Source organism: Monodon monoceros, unplaced genomic scaffold (genome assembly GCF_005190385.1).
Source record: "Monodon monoceros isolate NGI ecotype Baffin Bay Population unplaced genomic scaffold, NGI_Narwhal_1 Super_Scaffold_8, whole genome shotgun sequence".
Lineage (NCBI taxonomy): Eukaryota > Metazoa > Chordata > Mammalia > Artiodactyla > Monodontidae > Monodon > Monodon monoceros.
Genome location: NW_021703785.1, coordinates 23521966 through 23532390, shown reverse-complemented (window position 1 = coordinate 23532390; position 10425 = coordinate 23521966).

The following is a 10425-nucleotide window of genomic DNA, read 5'->3' as shown; positions in this document are numbered from 1 at the left end:
AGAATAAAATATCTAGGAATAAACCTACCTAAGGAGACAAAAGACCTATATGCAGAAAATTATAAGACACTGATGAAAGAAATTAAAGATGATACAAATAGATGGAGAGATATACCATGTTCTTGGATGGGAAGAATCAACATTATGAAAATGACTCTACTACCCAAAGCAATCTACAGATTCAATGCAATCCCTATCAAACTACCACTGGCATTTTTCACAGAACTAGAACAAAAAATTTCGCAATTTGTATGGAAACACAAAAGACTCCATCTTTCTTTAACAAAACTTTTATGTTTATAGATTAAGTATGTTAAAATGTATTTAATTTGCTAAGTTTCAGATAAAATAGTAATGCATGCTAAAAATATGTATAATGAGATAGTTGATAAGATATAAAAGTCTTACTAAAGTCATTTAGACTAATAGTTATCAATAAATCTCTAGATATCTTGTAAATTCTCTCTTGGCTTAAGGAAGATTAATAAACTCAGACTTTAAAGTACTAGAAGGACAACCTAAGTAATTATCTTGTGAGACTTACTTCAGTCCCAGGTAATGGTCTAGGAAATATAATAAGGTAATTGATCTTTTGAAAGAAAGAACTGATGAATGAAAAGTTGTCAGCACACGTTTCCAAGATACAGTTGCAAACTAATGTAATAAATCAATTTAAATAGAGTAATTGATAAGGTTGATAAGGACAGTGTGCCATGTTTAATGTAACAAGGTTAAAATCAAAGTGTCCATGCTGTTCTGTTGCCTGCTTCTTTCAACAAACAGTGCATCATGAGTGTCATTCAAAATGGATTACTATGAATGAAATTATGAGAAAATTATCTTAATTACAGGAAATGCACTGTTTCCATCATAAGTTTCCTGTAACATATCTTTATTCTCTGGATATTTCTAATTATATGTCTTTCCTATTTTATCAGCTTTTTGGTTGTCTAAACTCCTGGCCTATGTACTTCATATTACTTTTAATAAAACTTCCTTTTACCATGTATTTTAGAAAACACAAAGTATTATGCATTATCCCATTACAAGGCAGGCAGTTCTACTTTATTTCTTTCTGTCTATATACAGGACCAACAGCAAATCAGAATTTGCTAATACCAGAAAAATAGTTTTGGTAAACTGATGGGATGGGTAGGTTTTGGTTCACTCCACCTTTTACATTACATTAAAACATTTCTTTGTAAAACAACAAAAAACTAATTATAAATATTAAGCACTATGATTGTCCTAAAGTTGCCTACTGAGAGAAAAATATGAAGATGGTAGCACAGTTAAAAGTAAACTTTTTTCTTTCCAAATTTTAAACGTTACAATTATTATTTATTTCAGCTCAAACTTTCTTTTCAATCATTAGTATGCCAATATCCCCTAGTTCCCTAAATAGTTAGCTGTAAGCTTTTGGATAAAACTGATCATAAACCCTCCAGAGAAGAATACACTTAACTCTGCATTCATTCATTTAACAAAATTTAAAAAAAAAATCTTCTGGGTCCCAAGCACAGTTTTTTGGGAATATAGCAGATAGGAACGTTGATAAAAACATTTGCTGAAGTGGAGCTAACATTCTAGTTGGCAGAGATAGTCAATAAACTAACAACAACAACAAAAAAAAACCCATAATATTTCAAACAGTAATATGACAGGAAACGAAGATAAAGAATGATAGATGATGTGGCTATTTTTATAAGAGTAGTCCAGGGAGACAATGGCATTTGAGCAGACAGTGAATTAAGTGGGAAACAAGTTAGGCAGCAGCTTATTTCTGGCATAGAGAACAGCAATAACAAATTTACTGCTATGATAATTAATTTGTTATTAATAACAAAGAGCAAAGATATAAGTCTTGCTAAAGTGTAGTGAGCTGAGAGTAAAAAATATGGTTGCAAATGACTTAGCGGAATAGCCTTTGGCAAGTTAATATATATAGACTTATAGTTAATTCTTTGTTTTGTTTTTTAAAATGAGAGCAAGAATTTGGATTTTGTTTTGATGTGATCAAAAAGTTTGCATGGTAATGATGGGTTTTGATTTATGGTCACAGAAGTATGACTCTAATGCTACCAAAAATATGTGGAAAACAGACAGTAATAGAGAATGCTGACAACCATTTTGGATACTACTATCATAGTCCAGGTGAGATCATTTCGGATACATTAAGAAGACAAGAAGCTTTGCTTATGTACCAGATGTGGTGTGTAAAAGACGGATAAATATCAAAGTCAAAAATCACAACACAATTTTATTGGCATAATGTGGATTTAAGTGACGTTTACTGAGGAGGGTACCATTTGGACAAGAGATGGGGGGGAAGTAATCAACAAATATTTATTTACATGAAGTTTGAAATTTTTTTAGTCCATCAATAGATAGTTTTGAGTAGACTTCTAAAGATAAATTTATATATAGATGCAGATATATAAATATAGATGTAATTATGGACATGAGGGAAGTAGTAAGCCCTGAAGATGAACAATTAAAGTCATATACATATAGAAGGCGTGAATGCACACTTTTTTATAGAATGCACCACTAAATCCTAGATAATTATGTGTACATTTTATGGGATATGATATTTTTAACATTCCTAACTAGAAAATAATTACATGTGCTATAATATGATATCTGTGTTCTATGAGAAGTTCTGTGATAGTCTCATGTAAATAGGCTAATATTTGTCAATATTTTATGACATGTCTGACTGTTTTACTAACAACAGATTTTCAGGTAGTAGAAATCATGCTCTCCTCTCTCCCTGTGAACACAAAATCTAACTATATAAAGAACTCTTCCATTTATTACTGGTGCTGAAAGAATTCTTACTCCCTTGTCAATTTCCAGTGTCCCTGGAGATAATTTAAACCACTAAAAGCTTCTGTATACATTGGGCAGTGTTTCCACTGCACTTTCTCCACACTTGGCTCATCAACTTATTCCTCTTCTGTAGTTTCCATTACAAGTGCATGACTTCCTTGGAAATGCACTATAGACCTGTTAGATAGGGTATCAAATGCCTTACTTGTTTATTCAGATCTCCATCATAATAGTCATAGTTTATATTGTGTCTCTTATTTTTTTCTTTTCATTTTTTTTATTTTATTTTATTTTTTAACATCTTTATTGGAGTAGAACTGCTTTACACTGATGTGTTAATTTCTGCTTTATAACAAAGTGAATCAGCTGTACATATACATTGATCCCCATATGTCCTCCCTCCCACTCTCCCGATCTCACCCCTCGAGGAGGTCACAAAGCACCGAGCTGATCTCCCTGTGCTAGGCAGCTGCTTCCCACTAGCTATCTATTTTACGTTTGGTAGTGTATATATATCAATGCCACTCTCTCACTTCATTCCAGCTTACCCTTCCCCATCCCTGTGTCCTCAAGTCCATTCTCTATGTCTGCGTCTTTTTTCCTGTCCTGCCCTTAGGTTCTTCAGAACTTTTTTTTTTTAAGTTTCCATATATATGTGTTAGAATATAGTATTTATTTTTCTCTTTCTGACTTACTTCACACTGTATAACACTCTCTAGGTCCATCCAGCTCACTACAAATAACTTAATTTCGTTTCTTTTTATGGCTGAGTAATATTCCATTGTATATATGTGCCACATCTTTTTTATCCATTCATCTGTCAATGGACACTTAGGTTGCTTCCATGTCCTGGCTATTGTGAATAGTGCTGCAATGAACATTGTGGTACATGACTCTTTTTGAATTATGGTTTTCTAGGGGTATATGCCAGTTGGTGGGATTGCTGGGTCATGTGGTAGTTCTGTTTTTAGTTTTTTAAGGAACCTTCATACTGTTCTCCATTGTGTCTGTATCAATTTACATTCCCACTGACAGTGCAAGAGGGTTCCCTTTTCTCCACACGCTGTCCAGCATTTATTGTTTGTAGGTATTTTGATGATGGCCATTCTGACTGTCTGTGAGGGGATACCTCACTGTAGTTTTGATTTGCATTTCTCTAATGATTAGTGACATTGAGCATCCTTTCATGTGTTTGTTGGCAATCTGTATATCTTCTTTGGAGAAATGTCTATTTAGGTCTTCTGCCCATTTTTGGATTGGGTTGTTTGTTTTTTTTTATATTGAGTCACATGAGCTGCTTGTAAATTTTGGAGATTAATCCTTTGTCAGTTGCTTCATCTGCAAATATTTTCTCCCATTCTGAGGGTTGTCTTTTCATCTTGTTTATGGTTTCCTTTGCTGTGCAAAAGCTTTTAAGTTTCATTAGGTCCCATTTGTTTATTTTTGGTTTTATTTCCATTTCTCTAGGAGGTGGGCCAAAAAGGATCTTGCTGTGATTTATGACATAGAGTGTTCTGCCTATGTTTTCCACTAAGAGTTTTATAGTGTCTGGCCTTACATTTAGGTCTTTAATGCATTTTGAGTTTTTTTTTTGTGTATGGTGTTAGAGAGTGTTCTAATTTCATTCTTTTACATGTACCTGTCCAGTTTTCCCAGCACCACTTATTTAACAGGCTATCATTTCTCCATTATAGATTCTTGCCTCCTTTATTAAAAATAAGGTGACCATATGTGTGTGGATATATCTCTGGGTTTGCTGTCTTGTTCCATTGATCTATATCTCTTTTTTTATGCCACTACAATACTGTCTTGATTACTGTAGCTTTGTAGTATAGTCTGAAGTCCAGGAGCATGATACCTCCAGCTCCATTTTTCTTTCTCAAAATTCCTTTGGCTATTCGGGGTCTTTTGTGTTTCCATACAAATTGTGAAATTTTTTGTTCTACTTCTGTGAAAAATGCCAGTGGTAGTTTGATGGGGATTGCATTGAATCTGTAGATTGCTTTGAATAGTATACTCATTTTTCACAATGTTGATTCTTCTAGTCCAAGAACATGGTATATCTCTCCATCTGTTTGCATCATCTTTAATTTCTTTCATAGTGTCTTATAGTTTTCTGCATACAGGTCTTTTGTCTCCTTAGGTAGGTTAATTCCTAGGTATTTTATTCTTTTTGTTGCAATGGTAAATGGGAGTGTTTCCTTAATTTCTCTTTCAGATTTTTCATCATGAGTGTATAGGAATGCTAGAGATTTCTGTGCATTAATTTTGTATCCTGCTACTTTACCAAATTCATTGATTAGCTCTAGTAGTTTTCTGGTGGCATCTTTAGGATTCTCTTATGTATAGTATCACGTCATCTGAAACAGTGATGGCTTTACTTCTTCTTTTCAATTTTGGATTCCTTTTATTTCTTTTTCTTCTGTGACTGCTGTGGCTAAAACTTCCAAAACTATGTTGAGTAATAGTGGTGAGAGTGGGCAACCTTGTCTTGTTCCTGATGTTAGTGGAAATGGTTTCAGTTTTTCACCATTGAGGATGATGTTGGCTGTGGGTTTGTCTTAAATGGCCTTTATTATGTTGAGGCAAGTTCCCTCTATGCCTACTTTCTGCAAGGTTTTTATCATAAATGGGTGTTTAATTTTGTTGAAAACTTTTTCTGCATCTATTGAGATGATCATATGTGTTTTATCCTTCAATTTGTTAATATGGTTTATCACATTGATTGATTTGTGTATATTGAAGAATCCTTGCATTCCTGGGATAAACCCCACTTGATCATGGTGTATGATCCTTTTAATGTGCTGTTGGATTCTGTTTGCTAGTATTTTGTTGAGGATTTTTGCATCTATGTTCATCAGTGATATTGGCCTGTAGTTTTCTTTCTTTGTGACATCCTTGTCTGGTTTTGGTATCAGGGTGATGGTGTCCTCGTAGAATGAGTTTGGGAGTGTTCCTCCCTCTGCTATATTTTGGAAGAGTTTGAGAAGGATAGGTGTTAGCTCTTCTCTGAATGTTTGATAGAATTTGCCTTTGAAGCCATCTGGTCCTGGGCTTCTGTTGGAAGATTTTTTATCACAGTCTCAATTTCAGTGCTTGTGATTGGTCTGTTTATGTTTTCTATTTCTTCCTGATTCAGTCTTGGAAGGTTGTGCTTTTCTAAGAATTGTCCATTTCTTCCAGGTTGTCCATTTTATTGGCATAAAGTTGCTTGTAGTAACGTCTCATGATCCTTTGTATTTCTGCAGTGTCAGTTGTTACTTTTCCTTTTTCATTTCTACTTCTATTGATTTGAGTCTTCTCCCTTTTTTTCTTGATGAGTCTGGCTAGTGGTTTATCTATTTTGTTTATCTTCTCAAAGAACCAGCTTTTAATTTTATTGATCTTTGCTATCGTTTCCTTCATTTCTTTTTCATTTATTTCTGATCTGATCTTTATGATATCTTTCCTTCTGCTAACTTTGGGGTGTTTTTTTCTTCTTTCTCTAATTGTTTTACGTGTAAGATTAGTTTGTTTTTTTGAGATGTTTCTTGCTTCTTGAGGTAGGATTGTATTGCTGTAAACTTCCCTCTTAGAACTGCTTTGCTGCATCCCATAGGTTTTGGGTCATCATGTTTTCATTGTCATTTGTTTCTAGGTATTTTTTGATTTCCTCTTCAATTTTTTCAATGATCTCTTGGTTATTAAGTAGTGTATTGTTTAGCCTCAATGTGTTTGTATTTTTTACATATTTTTTTTCCTGAAATTCATATCTAGTCTCATAGCATTGTAGTCGGAAAAGATACTTGATACAACTTCAATTCTCTTAAATTTACCAAGGCTTGATTTGTGACCCAAGATATGATCTATCCTGAGAATGCTCCATGAGCCCTTGAGAGGAAAGTGCATTCTGTTGTTTTGGATGGAATATCCTAAAAATATCAATTAAGTCCATTTTGTTTAATGTTTCATTTATAGCTTGTGGTTCCTTATTTATTTTCATTTTGGATGATCTGTCCATTGGTGAAAGTGGGCTGTTAAAGTCCCCTACTATGATTGTGTTACTGTTGATTTCCCCTTTTATGGCTGTTAGCATTTGCCTTATGTATTTTGGTGCTTCTATGTTGGTGCATATATATTTAAAATTATTATATCTTCTTGGTGGATTCATTCCTTGATCATTCTGTACTGTCCTTCTTTGTCCCTTGTAATAGTCTTTATTTTAAAGTCTGTTTTGTCTGATATGAGAATTGCTACTCCAGGTTTATTTTTATTTCCAGGTTTATTTTTATTTCCATTTGCATGGAATATCTTTTTCCGTCCCCTCACTTTCAGTCTGTATGTGTCCTTAGGTCTGAAGTGGGTCACTTGTAGACAACATATATACGGGTCTTGTTTTTATATCCATTCAGCCAGTCTATTTCTTTTTGTGGGAGCATTTAATCCATTTACATTCAAGGTAATTATTGATATGTATGTTCCTATTACCATTTTCTTAATTGTTTTGGTTTTGTTATTGTACATCTTTTCCTTCTCTTGTGTTTCCTGCCTGGAGAAGTTCCTTTAGCATTTGTTGTAAAGCTGGTTTGGTGGTGCTGAATTTTCTTAGCTTTTGCTTTTCTGTAAAGGTTTTAATTTCTCCGTCAAATCTGAATCCCTTTCATCACTTTAAATATGTCATGCCGCTCCTTTCTGGCTTGCAGAGTTTCTGCTGAAAGATCAGCTGTTAACCTTCTGGGGATTTCCTTGTGTTATTTGTTATTTTTCTCTTGCTGATTTTTTTTTTTTTAATATTTATTTATTTATGGCTGTGTTGGATCTTCGTTTCTGTGCGAGGGCTTTCTCCAGTTGTGGCAAGCAGGATCCACTCTTCATCACGGTGTGTGGGCCTCTCACTATCGCGGCCTCTCTTGTTGCGGAGCACAGGCTCCAGGCGCACAGGCTCAGTAGTTGTGGCTCACTGTCCTAGTTGCTCCATGGCGTGTGGGATCTTCCCAGACCAGGGCTCGAACCTGTGTCCCCTGCACTGGCAGGCAGATTCTCAACCACTGCGCCACCAGGGAAGCCCTCTCTTGCTGCTTTTAATATTCTTTCTTTGTGTTTAATTTTTGATAGTTTGATTAATATGAGTCTTGGTGTGTTTCTCTTTGGATTTATCCTGTATGGGACTCTCTGCACTTCCTGGACTTGATTGACTATTTCCTTTCCCATTTTAGGGAAGTTTTCAACTATAATCTCTTCAAATATTTTCTCAGTCCCTTTCTTTTTCTCTTCTTCTTCTAGGACCCCTATAATTCGAATGTTGGTGCATTTAATGTCCCAGAGGTCTCTAAGACTGTCCTCAATTCTTTTCATTCTTTTTTCTTTATTCTGCTCTGCAGTAGTTATTTCCACTGTTTTATCTTTCAGTTCACTTATCTGCTCTTCTGCCTCAGTTATTCCGCTATTGATTCCTTATAGATTATTTTAAATTTTATTTATTGTGTTGTTCATCATTATTTGTTTGCTCTTTAGTTCTTCTAGGCCCTTGTTAAATGTTTCTTCTATTTTCTCCATTCTATTTCCAAGATTTTGGATCATCTTTACTGTCATTACTCTGAATTCTTTTGCATGTAGCCTGCCTATTTTCTCTTCTTTTGTTTGGTTTTGTGGGTTTTTACCTTGCTCCTTCAACTGCTGTGTGTTTCTCTGTCTTCTTATTTTGCTTAACTTACTGTGTTTGGTGTCTCCTTTACACTGGCTGCAGGTTCGTAGTTCCCGTTGCTTTTGGTGTCTGCCCCCATTGGCTAAGGTTGGTTCATTGGGTTGTGTAAGCTTCCTGGTGGAGGGGACTAGTGCCTGTGTTCTGGTAGATGAGGCTGGATCTTGTCTTTCTTGTGGGCAGGACTGCATCCATTGGTGTGTACTGGGGTGTCTGTGACCTTTTTATGATTTTAGGCAGCCTTTCTGCTAATGGATGGGGTTGTGTTCCTGTCTTGCTAGTTGTGTGACATAAGGTGTCCAGCACCGTAGCTTGCTGGTTGTTGAGTGGAGCTGGGTCTTAACATTGAGATGGAGATCTCTGGGAGAACGTTCGCCATTTGATATTATGTGGAGCTGTGAGGCCAATGTTCTGACCTTAGCCCTCCCACCTCAGAGGCACAGGACTGACACCCGGCCAGAGCACCAAGATGCTGTCAGCCACAGGGAGCAAACCCCAAGTCTACAGCTGCTCCCAAAGTCCACCACCTCAATTTTGGCATGATTCATTGTCTATTCAAGTATTCCCCAGATGCAGGGTACATCAAGTTGTTGGTGGAGATTTAATCCGCTGCTCCTGAGGCTGCTGGGAGAAATTCCCTTTCTCTTCTTTGTTCGCACAGCTCCTGGGGTGCAGCTTTGGGTTGGCCCCGCCTCTTCACTTAGGTCACCTGAGGGCGTCTGTTCCCACCCAGGGAGGACGGGGTTAAAGCAGCAGCTGATTAGGGGGCTCTGGCTCAGGCCAGTGGGAGGGAGGGGTACGGAATGTCGGACGAGCATGTGGTGGCTGAGGTCGGCATGATGTTGCGCAGCTTGAAGCACACAATGCGTTCTCCCGGGGAAGTTGTCCCTGGATCATGGGGCCCTGGTAGTGGCGGGCTGCACAGGCTCCTGGGAGGGGAGGTGTGGATAGTGACCTGTGCTTGCACACAGGCTTCTTGGTGGCTACAGCAGTAGTCTTAGCATTTCATGCCCTTCTCTGTCGTCCACGCTGATAGCCCCGTCTCATGCCCATCTCTGGAGCTCATTTAGACGGTGCTCTGAATCCCCTCTCCTTGCACACCCCAAAACAACGGTCTCTTGCCTCTTAGTCAGTTCCAGAATTTTTCCCAGCCTCTCTCCTGGCTAGCTCTGGCTCACTAGCCCCCTTCAGGCTGTGTTCACACAGCCAACCCAGTCCTTTCCCTGGAATCTGAACTCCAAAGCCAGAGCCTCAGCTCCCAGCCCCCACCCGCCCCGGCGGGTGAGCAGACAAGCCTCTCGGGCTGGTGAGTGCTGGTCGGCACCGATCCTTTGCAGGAATCTCTCCGCTTTGCCCTCTAAACCCCTGTTGCTCCAAAGCTTCTCCCCTGCCAACCCCCATCTCTGCCAGTGAAGGGGCTTCCTAGTGTGTGGAAACTTTTCCTCCACAGCTCCCTTCCAGAGGTGCAGGTCCTGTCCCTATTCTTTTGTCTCTGTTTTTTCATTTTTCTTTTGCCCTACTCAGGTACATGGGGAGTTTCTTGCCTTTTGGGAAGTCTGAGGTCTTCTGCCAGTGTTCAGTAGGTGTTCTGTAGGAGTTGTTGCACATGTAGATGTATTTCTGATGTATTTGTGGGAAAGAAGGTGATCTCCATGTCTTAATTCTCCGCCATCTGGAAGGTCACCCCTGTGTCTCTTATTAAGGAAGACATTTCCCTCAATGGGATGGAAAGAGCAGGTATGAAATTCTATTCAAAGCTTCACTCTCAGGATGGTGTGTATTTGAATAGGGGAAATAAATAATGCACAAGCTAATAAAAAATAATATATTTTTATATTGATACTTGAGCATCAGTTTCCCATTCATATATAATATGTGCCTGTTTGTGTTTTTATCTATATTGTATCTGCATA